Source organism: Lotus japonicus, chromosome 5 (assembly GCF_012489685.1).
Source record: "Lotus japonicus ecotype B-129 chromosome 5, LjGifu_v1.2".
NCBI lineage: Eukaryota > Viridiplantae > Streptophyta > Magnoliopsida > Fabales > Fabaceae > Lotus > Lotus japonicus.
This window is the reverse complement of record NC_080045.1, coordinates 22,894,887-22,902,200: the sequence shown is the minus strand read 5'-3', so window position 1 is coordinate 22,902,200 and position 7,314 is coordinate 22,894,887. Positions and strand designations below refer to the sequence as shown.

General features: G+C 35.8%; 1 long non-coding RNA gene across 1 annotated transcript; it reads left to right on the top strand.

The window, feature by feature from the left end:
* The first annotated feature begins 2,144 nt into the window (after window positions 1-2,144).
* LOC130721509 (uncharacterized) lies at window positions 2,145-5,777 on the top strand. The gene is made up of 5 exons (XR_009013481.1): window positions 2,145-2,427; window positions 2,543-2,615; window positions 3,019-3,061; window positions 3,372-3,467; window positions 3,996-5,777. It is a non-coding gene; the product is annotated as an uncharacterized LOC130721509 (long non-coding RNA).
* Window positions 5,778-7,314: the final 1,537 nt, after the last annotated feature.

The window sequence follows — 7,314 nt, the reverse complement described above, 5'->3', positions numbered from 1 at the left end:
AAGGCGCTCCCCTATCCCTCTTCCTTGGCTGGACTTGATACTCCGGTTGCTGGTGGAAACTGCTCTAGGCTTTCACCTATTGAGGTGGCTGATCTTACCTCTGTTGATGCTGCAGTAGGATCGTTGGGGCTACCTAGACGGCGTGGTCGTCCAAAAAAGACCCATGACGATGTTACTGTCAGTGCTTTGGTCGTTGATCCTGGGGAAGGGACCTCTAGGGGATGTTTTTCTCGCCCCCGAGGGAGACCCAGGAAAGGGGTGAGTTCGCCTATGGGTTTGGGGCATGTGAGGTCATCCTCCCCAAGCTCGGGGGAGGGCGTTTTGGATTCTGCAGAGAATCAATTGGTGGTTTTTGATCCTCAGAGAGACAAGGGTCCTTTGGGTGTTATGACGCGTGCGAGAGCGGCGCTGGCCATAGGGGTTTGATTGGGTTTGTTTTACTCTTGCTCTGACGATGAGGCTCTCCAAAGCATAGCAGCTAATATCAGCTCTCGTAGGCTTAGTTAGTGGTTTTTAGAGGTTTCTAAAAAAAACAATCTCATGTCTCTCAACATGACAATTATTGGAGAATTGATTCCTAGTCGGAAATTAGGTTTTGCAGCTACTTGCACTAAACCTATGTGAATGAAATTATATCCATTTTTTACATGTTGATCTAAAATATCTTCATTTAACAATTTTATGGCACTCTTGTGATCAGAACTATGCTGACAACACTCTATTGTAAAAATAGAGTCGTCAGACCTATTGAACAAAGTATGTTGTTTGTAAATTTCTTTTTTCTTGACTATGGGTATTGACCAATTTTGAAGGGCTCTTTCTATAGAGGCTATTTCTAGTTCTTGTTGAGACAATCTATTGATCTCCTCGGTACTAGAGGCTGAATGTTGGATTATCATTTTATTATTAGGTTTTCCAAAGCTTATCTCACTTAAGGTTTTAATTAATCTTGTCATATTTTAATGAGGTTTGTATCAGGGTTCGTGCTTCTTCCCAATCTAGCTAAACCATATATATATATAAATTAAAGCAGTAACATTCCAAGCATGTCATTATCAAAAACCTCAGCTCCATAATATTTTACAATATTTTATTCCCCTAACATTAAACCACAACGTGCCACGTGTCCCCGAGCCATTATTTTTGAATATTTTATTCAATCACTCTTCTCTCTTCTCTCTCCCATTAACTTACTTTTTTTCTTCCCTCCCCCACTATCTCCTTTCATTAAATCCACCCCAGCACTCCTCCAACACACTTCCCAAATGCTCCAATCATGTGAGTTTCTCCTTTCTCTACTTCTCTTTACTCCCTCTTCTCCCTCCCACTATCTTCTCCACATTATTTTAATTTTTAACTCTCCACCTTTCTCTCAACCAATCAAATGATTTCATCCCCACTATTTTTTTCTACCACATGTTTAAGCTGCTCATTCTGTTTTCCAATGCATTATTTTCATCTTTTTTTTTCCTCCTGCATTAGTGAAAACGTCAACCTTCCTATGATATCCTATCTTTCTCCAAGACCAATTAATGAATTTGCAATACCCAGAATCTCAAATACTAATGCCTACTTACTTTTATTTTGATTGGAAATAGTAGACCAGTTAAGGATTTATACTATCAAAGCATGCAACCAAGGTTGTTAGACTCGCGAGTTAACTCGCTGACTCAGTAGACTCGCGAGTCTACATAGGAAAAACGAGTCGACTCGCTGCCAGACTCGTTTTCTGGCCTGACTCGGTCTGACTCGGCCTGACTCGGTCTGACTCGGTGACCGAGTCACCGAGTCAAGTTTTTTTTTTTTTTTTAAGTTAAAAAATCCCAAATTTATTAAAAATCCCTAAAACTAAACCTATTTTCAACCTCTATCGCGTTCTTCTTCCTTCTTTGCTTCAAAAAATCTTGGATGCTCTTATAATTAGATTATATGTTTGTATTTATTCTTCATGTGACAAGGTTATACTTAGTAAATTTTCATTTATGGTAGACTCGAGTCTCGTCGAGTCTACGAGTCGAGTCTACCTACCCAAAACGAGTCTGCTTAGACTCACGAGTCTGACAACCTTGCATGCAACAGGTACCCACTACCCATAAAGCATGCTTCGGCTATTCTCTTCTTGGAAATTATTTATTTAGTATATTTTGTTTGTTTGCATTTAATAAATAATTTACTTTGACCTTGGAAGAACAAACGTTTTCTGCAACTAATTATATATCTTCTCAAATCTCAATTCCTCCCATCTGAACGTGCTTCGTACAAAAGGAGTTTTGAGTTGCATCTCATGACTATGCTGCATGGGCTCGCCAATTCTTCACAGAGACACAATTTGCTCCAGGAGCTTTTGGCCGGCGTAGCTTTGGACGAGCCATATTCCGTCGTCGCCGCCTCCCTGGCGAAACCCATAATCTGCTATAATTTTATTTGGTAACGTTGAAGCTTTTCGTGAATCATTTTGGGTTTCTCAGTGGGCTGATTATCATTATTGATTTGGGTTCTTATTTTCTGCTTTGATTTTCTTTTTGTGTTCTATTCTGATTAGATGGAAGAGAATTCTAGCAAGAAGAACTCAATAACTGAGAAGCGAGAAAGAGGAACCTGAGTTGGTGTGAGTGGTGAGGTTCTGATCTGTTGAATTATTTTTTCTAAAACCTTTGTCCTGTTTAGATCATCATTTTCCTGTAATGCATGAGTCTCTGATTAGAAAAAACTTTGCACGTGACTATGATGAAACTGCTCACAATAAGCTTCTTGATGGGATGATTTTGTCAAGTAACCCCTCGGACTTAAGAAATATTTCATGACACTCTTATATCAGTCATGAAAATGATGATCTAAACAAGAGTGACTCTTTGAAACAGGAAATTTAAAGGGTTGCCTTGGGTGTGACTCTTTGATGTTTGTTTTGTTGTTCTGTTATTTTCTTTCACCATTACCATAGCAGTTTACAGTTTTTTTTGCTGCTGGAGCTAATATTCAATTCCTCTTTTTATGTGTCATTTTATTCTTTATTTTCAGGTTCTACTCTTATTGAAGTAGAAGATAATTCTGATCGAAGAAGGTACAGAGACACATAGCAGAAAATTACAGAAGGAAAATCCTCATGGAAAACCAAATTTTAGAGTTTCAATGTTCAACCACTCTTTGCTCTTCCATCTCTTTAAATTTATCTATCCTAACCTGTAAAGTGTTCCTTTGTGGATCATATAACCATCGAATTTTATTTTACTTTGTACACTTCTTTTGAAATAAAAGCATCCTGGTGATGATATAAATGCTTAGATTTGAATTGTTAGATTTAGTTCTTGGTTTAGCTGTGTTGTTTGGCATTTATTTCAGCTCTAAGTTATGTTTTAATTCTTTTCTTGCAGTCAAGAGATACGACCTGGAAGCTTATCAAAAAGGATCAATTGCCATGGATTTAGTTAAAGCATGTTTTACAGTGTACTGACTGTAGTCAATTAAAGGTTTATCTCTGTCATTCAGTTTAGATGCTAGCATGTTTTTTTATCAATATGGTTTTGGCTATATTTGGTGGCTAAAATTTTTCAAGGTTCAGTTATGTGTTTTTCTGAACTAGGAAAACACTAATGGAAATTGGAATAATAATTGCTTAATTTTTTTGGGTTGCCTCTTACTTATTTTTGAATAAAAAATTCCCATAAGTTAGAAGTTTGAACTATCCCTAAATAACTGGATCTTGATTTGTTTGGGGTGGACATGTAATGGATGAAGTTACTACATACCGTATTATGGGAAAATGAGAGACGGGAAAGAGGTAGCAGATGTAGCATTTACATACTTGAATCCTGATTGAAAATTGGAGTTGTACAATCTACTTATCAGTGTTCTATTATACAATGGTGATCTTTGTGATGTTGCTTCTTTGTGATTACTTTTATATATATTTAGTGACAATGTTTTATCTTTCTCATACCTTATGCTTGAGTATGGCTATTCTATATCTTTCTCATTCCTTATGCTTGCAATTGCAGATGCAATCTGGACACAGAAATACTGAAATATGTTGAAGAAGCTTTATCCAAAAGGTGTCTACGCTGTCTGCTGTAGAAATTGGATAGATGTTGAGGGTTAGATTCTGATTTTGAACTTGCTGTGGGGATCTCTGCTACTAGGCATAGCCTACAAATTTTTTGGGATGTGAAATTAGTTGAATAAAATTATATCTGTTATATTTGATAACTAATTTCAACTGTAGTATTACACCAAACGTACATTGATGCTTTTATAATGTTAATGCATTTTAATATTTTCTATGGCTTTTGTTTATAGTAATGAAAGTTGTTGTTCAACATGGACTATATTTGTTGTCCCATGTAAGAAGCCTGCGAAGCCTTCATAAATATTTTTTTCCCCATTCTAATTAATCGCTTCCATATATTTTTTTCCCTTTTCTAATTTCCTGAGAAAATAGATTTTGTTGGAAATTTTATTTTTTCTGAGTGGGTTCGATGGGTTTTGATTTTCTTTCTACAAGAAAAGATTGGAGGAAACCATCTGGATTTGATTCAGCTTTTGAGTTGTATTGATTACAGTCACTGCTCAATTCTAGACATGTTATTTGGTGGAAAGGTTGAATGTTTCTTTCATTTGTATCTAAATGTAATGATATTAATTACAATATATTTTTAATTATCTTTGGCTATCTATTTATCCAGCAGCAAATAAGTTATATTATTTTTATAATATTTTTCCTCCCAATGAGGATCTTGGTGATGAAAATAAAAACCTAAAGTTATGCATTATTTGTTTTTTTTTTGTCTTTGCAGTCCCTTAATCCTAACACTATGTGCAGAGGGTATCACTAACATTTAATATCAGAATTTGAATGTTGATTATCATGTAAATATTTGTTCTTTTCACTAACATAATATAACTTATATTAAAATATTTTTTTTTACTTTAGATTAATTGTAATTGCTTATTTATTATTATCTATTACTCTATGATTGTCTATTACTCCATGATAAAGCATTCTTTTTATTGTTTACTCAAAGTGCACATTCCATTATGTATCTTATTTTCATCCATTTCATATTCATTTGGAATTGGTGGACCCAACTCTGTTGAGGCATTTTATGTTTTGGAACCCTGATTGTGTAGCTTTTATCATCATATCCATGTAGAACATAGAGATTAAAGATGTTTTTTATAAGTTCTAATTACATTTAGATTTTTTTACCTCTTGATTTTACATCTCTTTTTATTATGTTCTTATTAAGAATGCTACATAGATACCCCTGACATGTTATGATGCAGCTAGGCTCCTCGCTGCTTCTTCTGATGCCTCCATGTAGATTATTCCTTTCTTCAGCGATGATGGTAGAACTAATTTCATTCTCTTGAAGTTTTTCAGAGCAAGCGACTTTAGGATTGTTGAAGCTCTCAACATGCTTCTTAAGTGCTTAGCTTGGAAAAATGAGTTTGGTGCTGACAGCTTGACACCATCAGAGAAGAAGATTTTTGGTTACACTGAGTTACAAGGAAAATTTTGTAAAACTGATGAAGTTAATTTAATAGAGTGTAAAACAATGGATTTCAGTAGTTAGCGTAAAATACTTTCACTGATGTATATTTTACAGTGGGATAGATCTGAGACTTTTGTGGGTTTTAAGGTATGAAAAAGGAGTGGAGGACAACTCTACAAAGTGAAAACTGCATGAAGTATTCACCCCATTTTAGGGACATGATAAAGTTCAATAATGAAGTGTAGTATCTCATTTTTATCGTGTTTGTCGTGGTTCATTTTTTTACCATGACTATTAATGATGCTATTAAATTTTCTGATGTTATTTTAATTGGGGAGCAGAAAAAAGAAAATTGTGCTACTTGGAGAGTTAGAAGAATGAACAAAGAGGAGGTTAAAAGAATAAACTGGATAGATGTGTTGGTACATTTTGTCATGCATTTTGTCAAAAACAACTGATTGTCGAAGCAGATGTCGTGGCATCTGATTTCGTGAAGGTAGGACATTAGTCCTTTGCTTAAGTTTGATTTTGTGGGCCCTTGAAGATTTTATGAAGATATGTTTTTATAGTTACTTGAGGATCAAGTAGCTGTTCCATAAGGGTTTTGATTTGTGGGTTGTTATTTGTTGAAACAATCTTTATTAAAAGATTGGTTTCTATCTTTACGTTTCAATTTTGCAACAATATCTTGGCGATTCAGTTTAGATTTGTTGTTGCAATCTGTTACTTCAGCCCAAGCAAACCGTAGTGCCTACCTGCTGCTGTTGAAGTCTATAAAAAGGATGAAGACCTAAAGCTTGAAGATCACTGAAGCTAATAGAGAGAGATCAAGTGTTTTAGGGTTGTTCATTGTTCTTTATCCTTGTTTCTTGTAAACAAACTTTGCTCCCTGATTCTATAAAGCAAAGTTGTGTTCTGTGTTCTTTAATTCTTCAAATTCTGATTGTTGATTGTTTGTTACCAATCACTGTGGCAGTGATTGAGAGAAAGGGAGAGAGGCTCTCATACTTAGGTTGAGATACTAAGTAGAAATACACTTGGGTAGATTAGGAAGTGAACTATGAACTGTGGTGTTCATGAGTGTCTGTAATTCCTGAATCTTGAGATAATGGATTTCCTTTCTTTGGGTGCAAACCCTCCAGACGTAGGTGAAGTTTCACCGAACTGGGTTACCAATCTTCTGTGTTTTACTTTATTATTTTTCTGGTTTTGTTACTGTTAGTCAGTTGTCGAACCGGTTGTCCCAGCATCGCGTTCGACATCTGTCCTGTGCGAGAACCGTATTTACAATTGGTATCAGAGCAGGCACCCTATTCTGTTGGGTGAGCTCCAGGGAATATATATTGTTCTCAAGGACAACATTATGGATGGAAGAAGATCAATCTATATGCCACCAATTTTGGATGGTACCAATTATGACTACTAGAAGGCTCGAATGGTGGTTTTTCTCAAATCTATGGACAGTATAACATGGAAGGCAATAGTCAAGGGGTGGAAACATCCTGTGATAGCATCCACAACTGAATTGAAGCCTGAAGATAAGTGGACAAAGAAAGAAGATGACGAAGCTCTTGGAAACTCCAAAACCTTGAATGCTATTTTTAATGGAGTTGACAAAAATATGTTCAGGTTAATCAACACATGTACTGTGGCTAAAGAAGCATGGGAGATTCTCAAGACTGCCCATGAAGGAACATCAAGAGTTCGTATGTCAAAGCTTCAGCTTCTTACAACTCAGTTTGAGACTATGAAGATGAATGAGGATGAATCCATATATGAGTTTCACATGCGTATAAGGGATCTAGCCAACTCTTCTTTTGCCCTA